General features: G+C 39.9%; 2 pseudogenes; both read right to left on the bottom strand.

Annotated features, from left to right (window-relative positions):
• Positions 1–828: 828 nt before the first annotated feature.
• LOC107761827 (uncharacterized) lies at positions 829–5889 on the bottom strand (annotated as a pseudogene).
• On the bottom strand, positions 2521–4236 carry LOC142181492 (calcium-dependent lipid-binding protein-like; annotated as a pseudogene).
• Positions 5890–13377: the final 7488 nt, after the last annotated feature.

The raw sequence follows: 13377 nt of genomic DNA, 5'->3' as shown, positions 1-13377 counted from the left end.
ATAAGAAAAGTACAAGAAGAGTTAGTAACATATTTTTTTTATAAATAAAGATATGGAAAATGTTTGAAAAAAGTCCTAGCTAGAGAAATCATTTGACTTCTCAAATGATAACGATATTATATAAAATGAGATGAAAAAAGTACGTAGTATTTTGTCTAAAGTCGTACACAGTTTGACACAATTTTTTTTTGGTTTTCCACCCGTTGTTCGGTACCCGCATTGGAGCCCGACTATATCCCGAGACCTCTGGTTAAAGGAAGAGCAGTCCTGTCCACTGCACCACATCCTTTGGTGGTTCCACAATTTTTTCTGATTTGTGTCTGTCTTTTCTTTCTTTTTATTATCTCTGTCCATTACACCAAATTCTGTAAGTAAAATCAACTGATACTACGAGATGTGACACTATACCATTTGATATATGAAAAGGAAAAATAATATAAATTGAGGTGCATCTAAAACGTTTGCCATCATTAGTCAGATGCAAGACACTATGAATCTTAAAAGTCAAGAAGTTCCAAATATGATGTTTACGTCGATTAGATTACTCATTACATTAATTTACCAAATAGAAAATAGTACACACATTTCAGATGCTATTTAGTAAGTGATTGCAACTTCCATAACAAAGATAAAATCAAATAAATATACACGCGAACAAATGCGTGCTTCTCAGTGTTTCTCAAGTGATTTGCACTTCAAATAGAAGCAAGAAAGTGTTCTGAAGACAACAATGGGATAACAATCGCGTCATGTTTTTAGGAGGCATGCTTAAAACTCAGCCACAAGTCCTACTATTCTGGTGAACAGCTTCAACTTGACAATAGCTTCCTAATCTCCAGTTCCATCTTCCAGTGAGGAGTGTCTTTCAAGTATAGCAATAGTCTCTTCCTTGGCACTATCATAAGATTAGCAATTCATCAAATTACGCACAATAGTCTTATGACTTTCTCGTCCCAATGGTCAAACACCAAGAAAATTTTCGACAATACAGTCGTAGTTGTACACAACAACAACAACAACAACCTAGTGTAATTCTATAAGTGGGGTCTGGAGAGGATAGGATGTACGCTACATTACCCCTACCCTGGAAGGGCAGAGAGACCAGTTGATCAAGTCATGGACATTACTTAGAGCATTACCCCAGATAGAAATCTAGAAGGCAAAAAAAATCCAATAGCTAATATTCCATGTGAAGACTCTATGCTAAAAAAGGATAAAATATTATTTTGTCACTCAAACAAGAAATGATTTGCAAATAGAATAAAAAGGGGCGAAGTCATAGCTACAATCAACAAAACAATAACTAGAAAGCATTAAAAAAAAGGAGGCATGACAAATATTGTATTTCTTGATCTTATTGTATTTATTGGGGAAAGCGAATTAACTATGACTAATTTATCAAACAATATGAAAATTATCATGCACCTTCTTACTCACCAAGTATTTTTTGGTAAATTTCATTAATTTAAAAGTCAACTCCTTTGAAGCCTTCTCAGAAGGTTATGATCAGTTCAACTCAACAACAGTTCCAATCCTAGAAAATGGAAGCTTACCTCCCAGGTCTAAGAATCTTGTACTTTCCCAACTTGGTAAGATCCACCACAGTTGATCCTGCTCGCCCAGCCGAAAGAATTTCGTCATCATAGACATATGCACAATGCTCCCAAAGGTTCTCAAAATCTTTGATGTTTATGCTACTAGGTTGTCCACTGAGGTTAGCGCTAGTAAGTGCAAGGGCACTTCTAGAACCACGAGCAATTTTCCTGATGAAGTTATAGTCAGGAAGTCGAACCCCTATGTTGTCTAGTCTGTGGTTTAATGACTTCTCAAGGATACTTGACTCACATGCAAAATATCCATATTAAGCCGTTAAAACAAAAGATTCATAAGAGCCAGATTATAGCCAGATTTTTCCTAGGGGAGTGACTCTTCTTTGTCCTTATTCAAGTGTCTTACGTGAGAAGTTACACACAGTTACTATGTAAAATAAATTAGTACTAATTTGAGATATTTAACTTTGTGATCCGAACAGATCTTGAATAAGGATACCCATCCCTGCCACATTTGTTGGACATTACATACAATAAGCTACTAACATCGCCTTAAGACCACAGTTACAGGTCCTGGAAGTAGGCAGTCAAGCAAGCCACGAGGCAGATGATCTGTCACAGCGTAACGTTGTATCTCATGAACATCGCCAACACAAATCGCAAGAGGACTTGTATGCTTACGTCCTTTGATCTCATAAATACGATTCACAACCTCAGCAGAACTACATCAATGCACCATATAAAATTAAACCAGACTTCCCATAAATATGACTTAGAGAAATAAACAACAAATTAAATTGTCTCCTTGATTTCTAGGTCAAATGAATAAACAGTGAACAACAAAAATGTTTCTTTTTTCTGAAAGTTAAATCAAAGTGGAGCCCTAATAAATTTTTCAATGGGAAGTATATTATCTTCTGTTTTTTAACAACCTAAGTTCAAAAGATTCCTTTCTAGTTCACAGAACTAATCAGCACTTGCAGGTTTTGAGCATATCAAGTTTTGGGAGTAATCTTAATTCAATTTCCGTACCAGGATCTGCTGCTAGCTCATTCAAAGGCAACTTAGCGACACCCATTCGCTGGTCTTGCCCAATGTCATTATGAAGACCTCCAAGATAAGAGATTTTGTCTCTTTGTGTTCTGTAATTAACTCAAACTTTTAATTCTAAACGGGATTTAGGTTCTTCTCAATGATTTTGCTTAACCTTGAAAAGTGGATGAATGTATACAACCACAAATAGATCAGATTTTCCTAACATTTCATGGTTCTTTAAGCTATTAGCCTTTACTACAGTTACTATGTGCTTCCATGTGGCTTAAGCTCCAAATTGCTATTATCGATAGACATGTCGTCAATCGGAACAACAATTTTGGCGAGGCAATTCTAGCAATATCTATCACTAGTGTATTTATAGTGTCATCAATCATATCTGAAAGACCCAAAAGAGCTCTTAAGCTTCCACCAACAGCCCTCAAAATATTATCAATTTTAGTGTTTGGCTTAGAAAGTATGCTCTAATAACAGCAGAAGCAAGGAATTTCCCAGCTAGTTGAAACATGACAACCAAATTAATAAAGATGGAGATTTTAGAACTGAATGGGTACAGAAGAAGCCATTGCAGCTTCAATACCTAAGACAATATTCATATCACCACCCCATCGGAAGTCAATGTCATTTTTTTGGGATAACAGGAAGTGTCCCAGCTTGGCGCACTTTGACTATTCAATCGGATACCAATTACCTATGGGTTCAATCTCTATGCTTTTTAGCATTTAACCCATTATATTTTTAAAGTTATGGGTTCATATCTACTATTTGTTGCAACAACAACAAGAACAACCTAGTATAATCCTATAAGTGGGGTCTGGGGAGGGTAGTGTGTACGCAGACCTTACCCCTACCCTAGGGTAGAGAGACTATTTCCAAATGACCATCGGCATACTTCCCTCCAAGAACTCCCTACCTTGCTCTTGGAGTGACTCAAACTCACAACCTCTTGGTTGGAAGTGGAGGGTGCTTACCATCAGAGCAACCCACCTTGCTACTATTTGTTGCAATATTAATGAATATTTACACATAAATTACGCTCCACATCAAGAATACTGGGTTCAGATGAACCCGACACTATATGGCTAGATACGTCCCTGGTAACTTTGTCTACCAAGGCTTAGGCAGATAGGAAAAACACCTAGTTTTTGTTATCTCCGATAAAATTTGAATGTTTGTCTTCAAAGTTTGCACCCACTTCACTGACCACTAGGCTGTGGGGTACTCGATCCCGAGCCAATATCCATAGTGCTTTGACCTTTATAAGGTTGTGAACACGAATACTTTCTATTTTAGGTGCCAAAGTTCCCAATGATAATTTGCTGAACTTCAATGAAGTAATTCCAGGAGGTCAATAAGTTTCTAAAAGTGGTTCAATAGATTCTCTTATAATTGCCTTTCTTGCTTAGGCAATAAATGGCCACAATTTTCTCGATTGTTTGTTCAACTATTTGACCTGTTCATAAACTAGGAATAACATACATTCAAGAAAGTTATGGCTACACATTTTCTTTAGATCGTCTCTGTTGAGGGAGCCCATTAGTTTTACATCAGCTGCCTTACCGATTCGCTTGTTGTTCCTGTACCTCAAATGTCGTCAACGTATCATTAAACTGATTCCGAAGATTATCCCCATCAGAATCCAGAAATCAACCACATTCTATTTCAACCCAATTCCCTCTTTATTCTGAAAATAATAACAACGTATATGATAAATACTGAAACAACTTGCTTCTCAAACACAAAATTATTACTTCTTCCTTCATTCTTTACTCTTTTCAGGAACGATCTCCACCAAAATGGTGTTTCTTGGCATTCCCTTTCCTCCACAAAGCTTTGAGGCTAAAGAAGAAAATGTATATTACTTATTTCATTGTACAATGAAATGAACGAGGGTTGGATGATTAAGCATTACTAACTACCCCGCTCCTAAGAGTGGTCTTTCTGTTTGTTCTTCCAACAAAAATGTTTGAAACTTCCTGTTCAGTCAATATGTTATTGCAATACTCTAGGAAAGCTGGGTTTCTTAAGGTCTAATCTATTAGGTGTACTTCTTTCTTTGAGTTAGATTTTATCATTTCCAGGGAGACAGGTGGAAGGAGATACAGAATATGAGAAAGTAGCTTTCTTCACATGGTGTGGAACAGGGAATACAAACCTTATAGCACAACTGCAGATCAAGAAAAATCTGCAAGAATGGAGAGTGACTACAGATATCATTCCTTTAACTTATCTAGTTCCCACTTCAGGCACACAGTGTCCTTTTCACAAGCCAAATTTCCCAAGTACCTAAACAAATGACACTGATTCCGGGTCAAAAAAGAATAATTCCTCATTAAGTTGACATCCTATGCTCAATTAGCTTACCACGTGTTGTGATAGTTTAACTATCACGGTGAAGAAACCTCCAAAAAAATTTCCCCGAAACTTCACCTCATTTTTGGGTAGTAATAAATATGTTAACCTAACAAAGCCAAATCCCAAATAAGATAGTCTTCGCGTAACTGGTAAAGTTGCTGCCATGTGACTAGGAGGTCACGAGTTCGACCCGTGGAAACAGCCTCTTGTAGAAATGCAGGGTAAGGCTGCGTATAATAGAACCTTGTGGTCCGTCCCTTCCCCGAACCCCGCGCATGGCAGGAGCTTAGTGCACCGGGGTGCCCTTTTTTAGTATACCAAAACATCATGTTTGCCTATTTCACATCTTCCCTGTAAGCTTCTCAACTAATTTCTATTTGCTAGTGTCTAAGAAAAATCAAAGCTTTACTCCATTAAAATGTCACAGTTTAGAACTACATTGAATCGAAAGGCAAAAATATCAACAAGAAAATTTAGAATACTTTGCAACAGAATTTTGGTGTTTTACTGTACAAGCCTACTTATTAATTCAAGCCTACTCTTTCCTCTCCAATCTATTTCCTTTATCCAATACAAAATAGACCAAAACCCAAGAGTACTAACAGTGTATTAGTATAAAGTATACTCAAAATATTACATAACTATATATTTCTATGGCAGTTCATTTCTCTAGTGTGTGTGACATGTCATCAAAATTAAAGGCATATCAAGCATCACAAGCAAAACCATATAATGTATCAGTGGGCACAGTTATAACTTTTCCAGCTTTGATAGCTTTAATTGCCTCTTCGGCACAATCTTCTGTTGCAGGACTCACAGAAACTACCTTAGTCTCCACATTCCCATCACTTTTCTCCAAATTTCAAGCCATGTTTTTCACACTAAAATCCCTCCTACTTCTTGTCCACAATTTAAAAAATCCAATCTTTTCCACCCTGCCAAAAAAAGAAGGAACAAGAAGCCAAAAAGTTTAATCTTTGTTATGTCTAAGCAAAACTGGAAACAGAATTTATAATTATAAGAAGAAAAGGGAAGAAAACTAACGATGAGTGTTAATATCAAAGAGCACCTCGAAAAGGGTGAAATAGAGAGGTGAAGTAAGGGAGAGTTTGGGCTATTTTCGTGAGTGTGGTGGCGTTCATCAGTCTTCTCTCCTCTGCAACTTTGCTCTATTTATGTTCTCTGCAGCGTTTTATCTCTTCAAGAAAATACATGCCCTGTTTGGTTGGAGGCCTAAGTCTGAAATTCAGTCGCCAATTGACACTTAAGGCTACCGGGTACTCTTTTTTGTTTTTGTTTTTGTGAGTACTCTATTTATTTCCTTTTTCTTTTCTTTCTGCTTAACTAAAAATCAAATGGGAATTGGGATATTTACAACTGTTACAAATTCTATATACTAGTATTAGTACCCGCACGATGCGCGGTTGATATTAAAAAAAATTATCATAATAAATTTTATACTCAAAGTAACAAATATGTAAAATTATCACTATTGAGTTTTAAAGCTCAACTATTTGTCTGCTTGCATTGTGTTTAATTAATACAGTTTCTTGTATTAAAATTTTATCACTTAAGTTAAAAACATATTAACTTTACCGCTATAGCATTTTAACGATATGAAAACACAAAATAAATATATATAATTTGTGATACAAATAATTTGAATTGATCAATTAAAAATACATAATAATTAGATGAAAAATAGATTCAATGACGCATCAAAAAAATACAAAATTTATTTATACACCTCGTATATAGGTTCATTCTTATTTGTCTATCATCTATTATACTAAAATCTTCAGCTCTTCTATTTGTAAACTGTGAAAGAGCAACATAATATTGTGCTTCTATTAATACTGATTTCTTCAAAACCAATCCCATCTAAGACAATAATTGACCTCAATTTGTATTATGATAAGCCTCTTTTTGTTTTAGTTTTGGGTTTTTTGGGGGGTTTTCAAGCAAACCTTTTTTATTTTTGACTAAATTATTTTCTCAAGTTTGAACTTTTATGTTGTTACTACTACAAAATGCATTTTTTTTCACTGTTGTTTCTTTTTTTCTTGTTCTTTTGTTAATTTTATTTAATTTTTTATACTAATAAACTAAACATAATCGTTATTGCACCAAACATCAACTTCATTCCACTTCAAAAATATTTTTCTTGACTTTTATTTTGCTAAGATTTAAGTTATGTGATATATTATACCAATTTTCTTGTCTTGTATCAAATTATAATACTTACATTTGTATTTTTTTTCTAAAAGTTTTGTTCTTTTTTTGGTTTCCGTACTTATTGTTATTGTATTATTCATTAGATAGTATTGCTATATTACCATATAACTTTTATTAGCTTACCACTTTCTTAGTGTCCTTGATTGCTCCCTTTTTAGTTGTGACGATCCGACCAGTCGTTTCATGAATTACCGTTCCGTTTCCCCCATTTCTGCTTCTAATTGCTCTGTATTTTGGTTCTATATGTGATCGAGTTGTTTGGTTAAGGTTCGGAAAAGATTTGGTAAGAATTGAGACAATTAGTCTCTTCAGAGTGAGTTTAAGTTGGAAAAGTCAACTGGATATTGACTTGTGTGTTAGAGAGCTCGGATGTGAGTTCTGATGGTTTGGATAGCTTCGGGAGGTGATTTGGGACTTAGGAGCGTGATCAGAATGGGTTTTGGAAGTTTAGAGAAGATTTAGGCTTGAATTGGCGAAGTTGTTATTTTGGCGATTTCCGGTTGGTAGGCGAGATTTTGATATAGGGGTCAGAATGGAATTCCAAGAGTTGCAGGAGTTCCGTTGTGTCATTTGGGATGTGTGTACAAAATTTCAGGTCATTCGGACATGGTTTGGGTGGGTTTTTTTATCAAAAGCGTAATTTTGAAGATTTTGGAATTCTTAGGCTTGAATCAGATGCGATTCGGTGTTTCGATGTTGTTTTGAGCGTTCTGGAGGTTGGTACAAGTTTAAATAAGGTTTTAGGATATGTTGGTGATTTTGGTTGAGGTCCCGGGGGCCTTGGGTGAGTTTCGGATGGTCAATCGGTCCATTTCATGCTTTAGAGAAGTTGCAGAATTGCAGGTTCAGTTGTTGCAGAGATTCCTTCTCTGCGATCGCGTAGGGGTTCCTGCGATCGCATAGAAGCTTTTGAGGGGCAGTATAGTTTGATCTTTGCGTTCGCAAAGGAGGAGCTGCGATCGCATTGAGGTGGTGGAGTTGTTGATCACGAACGCGTGGAGGTGGTCACGTTCGCATATGGTTGAGTGGACCAGGGGTCTTGGATGGAGGTTGTTCATTGCGAACGAGGTAGCTAGCTTGCGATCGCATAAAGTTAGGAGCTTGAGCATTGCGTTCGCATAAAGTAAGTTTTGGGAGCTGAGAATTTGTGTTTCGCGAAGGTTGTTCCGCGATCGCATTGAAGGAAAATAGGCCTGGGCAGAAGGTTTTTAAGGTCGTCTTGTCCGCGAATGTGGGGTTTATTTCCTCCATAGTTGGTCGTTTTTGGAGCTTTTTGAATGAGGTTGAAGAGGGATTCAAGGGAAATCACTTGGAGGTAAGATTCTTGGACTTAAAACTCGATTCTATTGTGAAATCTACCTAATAAATCATGGAATCTAAGCCTAAAATTGAAGAATTAGGGCTTGAGATTTAGAGACTTAAAATGAGGATTTGAGGGGTCATTTGGACTCCGATTTCAATGTTCTTGGTATGTATGAACTCGTAGGGAGATAAGGAATCCGTTAATGTGAAAATATTTGAATTTCGAGACGTGGGCCGGGCAGTCGGATTTTGGTAATTTCGTGAATTGTATCTTATTTTGATTATTTTTGCTTGGGCTTCGTTCCCTTAGCATATTTTGAAGTCCTCATTCTGATTTTGGATAGACTTGATGCAAGTGGAGGCTGATTCGTGGGGAAGAGGCGTCGCGGGTTAGAGATTTGACCGTTCGAGGTGAGTAATAATTGTAAATGATGCTCTGAGGGTTGAAACCCCGGATTGTGCATCGTAGTGCTTTATTAAGGGGAAGTTTACGCTTGATGACGAGCGTGGAGCCGTGCACTATTGGGGATTGTGACTTAGTCCATCCCGATTGACTATTTTACCGCGTATTTGACTGAATCTATTTGCTATCATCATGATTTGGGCTGAATGCCATATTTGGGCCTTGTGCCAACTATTTGAACACTTCGGGGATTTATATTGATATTTCCTCACCATTTTGAATATTTACTTGAACTTAGTCATATAATCTTCCACTGTTTCCATACTCAGCCATGTTTTACTCAGTTTTAATACTTAAATGATATTTTAAAAAATGTTTGGGCTGAGAAACACTGATTTATTACTACCCGAGTGGCTTGTGAAGATTTGTGACTTAGTAAGGCTGATGGCCTATGTTGTGAGGAAACACTGATATTGATTTGAGGCCGAGAGCCTGTTTATGATGCCACGAGATGGCTTGATATTGATATGAGGCCGAGAGCCTATTTATGATGCCACGAGATGGCTTGATATTACTCTTGGGCCGTAAGGGGCCCCTCCCGGAGTCTGCACACCCCCAGTGAGTGCGGGTACCCATTGTGATGTGAGATTGAGCCCGAGGGGCTGGTATTATTCTGAGTTGTTGCCCAAGGGGCGGATTTGTCGATACTGTGTCCGAGGTGCGAACTTCTATGTGTTTATTTTTCTTGTCAATTATATGCTTACTTGTTGAGAAAGAATTTTACTTATCTTTTAACTGATCTACTATTTTTAAATGGTTTTTACTGCTTCATTATAGAATGCCTTGTGCCTTATGTGTTTTCTCGCTTTTAGTATTTATTTACATTTGTTACTCACTGAGCCGGAGTACTCACTTTACTCTCTCTTTCCCGTGTGCTGATTCAGGCGTAGCTGATCCCACTCCCGAGTGCTGATCCTTCCATCTTCAAGCGGACATTCGGAGTTCATGAGGTAGCTGCTTGGCATCTGCAGCCCCGTGTTTCTCCTCCTTTATTATTTCTATCTTTTATTCACACATTTGTACTAGCTTATAGACTTAACAGACTTGTATTATGACTATTAGATGCTCATGACTAGTGGCACCCCGGTTAGGGCTGTGTTCTGTTGTACTTCCGCATTCTTATGATATTAGCTGCTACTTAGTATTATTAAATCATGTTTTAGACAGTTTTCTTGTTGTTTAGATGTTTACCATCGAATTGGGAATAGTTGGCAATGCCTTGTCTTCACGAGAGGCGCCATCACGACCGGGCCCGGGTTTAGGGTCGTGACAAGTTGGTATCAGAGCCTAGGTTACATAGGTCTCACGAGTCATGAGCAGGTTTAGTGTAGTCTCGCGGATCGGTACAAAGACGTTTGTATTTATCCTCGAGAGGTTGCAGAACCTTTAGGAAAAAAACTTCATCCTCTTGAAATTCTTGTCGTGCGAATTTGTTGATCCGAGTACTGAACTTCCTTTATTCTTTCCTCTCACAAATGGTGAGGACATGCACTACCAGTCTGGATGGACGACCACTAGTACCACCAGCTGTGGCCACCAGAGGCCGAGGACACGGTCGTGGTCGTGGTAGGGGCAAAGCAGCTAGGGCAGTAACTGCAGATCCACCAGCTGCCCCAGTTCAGGATCAGGTCCTAGTTGTGGACACTCCAATAACACCAGCTCAGGCACCAGCTATGCCCATTGTGATTCCGGGTCTTCAGAAGGCCTTGGCTCAGATCTTATCAGTTTGCACTGGCCTAGCTCAGGCAATTTTAGCCACTACAGCTGCAACTACTTCTCAGGCCGGGGGAGGCAATCAGACTCCCACCGCTCGCACACCTAAGCAGGTCGTGCAGGGACTTCAGGCGTCGGGGGCACATCCAGCCCAGCCGGTTGTAGCTGCTCAGGACTATATAGTTCCTGCCATGCTAGAGGATGAGCAGCGCAGGTTGGAGAGATTTGGTAGACTTCAGCCGCCGACTTTTAGTGGTGCTAAGGGCGAGGATGCCCGGGGTTTCTTAGACAAGTGTCAGAGAATGCTTCGTACAGCGGGCATTCTAGAGACCAGCGGGGTCGCTTTCACAACTTATCAGTTTTCTGGAGCAGCCTTCACTTGGGAGGATTTTGAGAGGCGTAGGCCTATTGGTGCAGCACCCCTTACTTGGCAACAGTTCTCCGCTCTCTTTTTGGAGAAGTATGTGTCGTAGTCTCGTAGAGAGGAATTGCGCAGGCAGTTCGAGTGGTTGCGTCAGGGAGAGATGACCATGTCGCAATATGAGTTGAGGTTATCTGAGTTAGCTCGTCATGCCATTTGGTTGGTTCTGACAGATAGATAGAGGATTAGGAGGTTTGTTGATGGCCTCACTTATCAGCTTCGTATTCTCATGACCAAGCAGAGAGTGTCTGGTGCTACTTATGAGGAGGTTGTAGATATTGCCCGTGAGATTGAGTCTATTCATCGCCAGGAGCGAGAGGAGAGGGAGACCAAGAGGCCTCGAGGTTCAGATAGCTACAGTGGTACTCCTTCGAGAGGTCAGTTTCAGCACGATAAAGGCCATCCATTCAGGCCTGCTCACCCAGCTCGCCCAGGTTATCGTGGGGCGTCGTCGGGTCATGGTTCTCACAGTTCTCATTAGGGCCAGTTATCACTTAGTGCCCTTCCATCTTAGAGTTCATCCTGTGCTCCATCAGTTCAGGGCTCTTCTATGCCAAGTGCATCTGCTAGTCACTCCGGTGCGAGGGGTTCCCTTCAGTCCCCTTCTCCAACACCTGGGAGTTGTTTTGAGTGTGGAGAGATGGGTCATATGTGGAGGCAGTGTCCTCGTCATTTTTCTAGTTCATCTCAGCAGAGGGGTCAGTCATCGGCTTCAGTGCCAGTCACTTCACCACCACCAGCTCAGCTAGCTAGGGGTGGAGGTCAGTTAGCCAGAGGTCGTCCCAGAGGAGGAGGTCGATCAGGTAGCGGTCAGGCCTCTATGCACTTCTAGCTAGACCTGATGCTATTGCTCAGATATTGTCATTACATGTATTGTTTCAGTTTGCCACAAAGATGTCTCTGTATTATTTGATCCCGGTTCCACCTTTTCTTATGTGTCATCATACTTTGCTTGTTATTTGGGTATGCCCCGTGAGTCTCTTGCTTCACCCATTCATGTATCTACCGGGTTGTAGACCGTGTGTACTGGTTGTGTGTAGTGACTATGGGGGGTCTAGAGACCCATGCGGATCTATTATTATTGTGTATGGTGGATTTCGATGTCATTTTTGGGCATGGATTGGCTATCTCCGTGTCGTGCTATTCTAGACTATCATGCCAAGATAGTCACATTGGCTATATCGGGTGTGCCACGGATTGAGTGGAGAGGTGTGACTGATTACGTTCCTAGTAGAGTGATTTTATTCTTTAACGTATGGTTGGGAAGGGGTATTTTTCATATCTAGCCTTTGTGAGGGATGTCGGAGCTGAGACTCCCAGTATTGATTTTGTTCGAATTGTGAGGGATTTTCCAGATGTGTTTCCTGCAGACTTGTCGGGCATGCCACCGGACAGGGATATTGATTTTGGTATTGACCTGGTGCCGGGCACTCAGCCCATTTCTATTCTGCCATATCGTATAGCACCAGCGAAGTTGAAGGAGTTGAAGGAGCAACTTTAGGAACTCCTTGAAAAGGGGTTCATTCGACCTAGTGTGTCACCTTGGGGTGCGCCGGTTCTATTTGTGAAAAGGAAGGATGGCGCGATGAGAATGTGCATTGATTATAGGCAATTGAACAAGGTAACAGTGAAGAACAAGTATCATTTGCCTCGCATTGATGATTTATTCGACCAGCTTCAAGGAGAGAGAGTGTTCTCCAAGATTGATCTCCGTCCGGGTTATCACCAGTTGAAGATTAGGGACTCGGATATTCTCAAGACAGCCTTCAGGACCAGATATGGTCATTATGAGTTCCTTGTTATGTCTTTCGGGATAACTGATGCCCCAACAACGTTCATGCATCTTATGAACAACATGTTTTAGCCTTATCTTTATTCGTTATGATTGTCTGCATTGACGATATTCGGGTGTACTCGCGTAGTTAGGAGGAGCACGCGGGGCATTTGAGAGTTGTGTTGTAGAGATTGAGGAGGAGAAGATTTATGGAAAGTTCTCCAAATGTGAGTTCTGGTTTAGTTCAGTGGTTTTCTTGGGGCACGTGGTGTCCAGTGAGGGTATTTAGGATGATCCAAAAAAAGATAGAGGCGGTTCAGAGTTGGCCCAGACCAACCTCAGCCACAGAGATTCGCAACTTTCTTGGTTTGGTGGGTTATTATCTCCGGTTTGTTCAGGGATTTTCATCTATTACATCACCCTTAACCAAGTTGATCAGAAGGGTGCTCCATTCGTATGGTCGGGCGAGTGTGAGGAGAGCTTTCGGAAGCTCAAGACAGCTTTGACCACA

The sequence above is a fragment of the Nicotiana tabacum genome, chromosome 6 (assembly GCF_000715075.1).
Source record: "Nicotiana tabacum cultivar K326 chromosome 6, ASM71507v2, whole genome shotgun sequence".
Taxonomy (NCBI): Eukaryota; Viridiplantae; Streptophyta; class Magnoliopsida; order Solanales; family Solanaceae; genus Nicotiana; species Nicotiana tabacum.
This window is presented reverse-complemented; position numbering and strand designations above follow the sequence as displayed.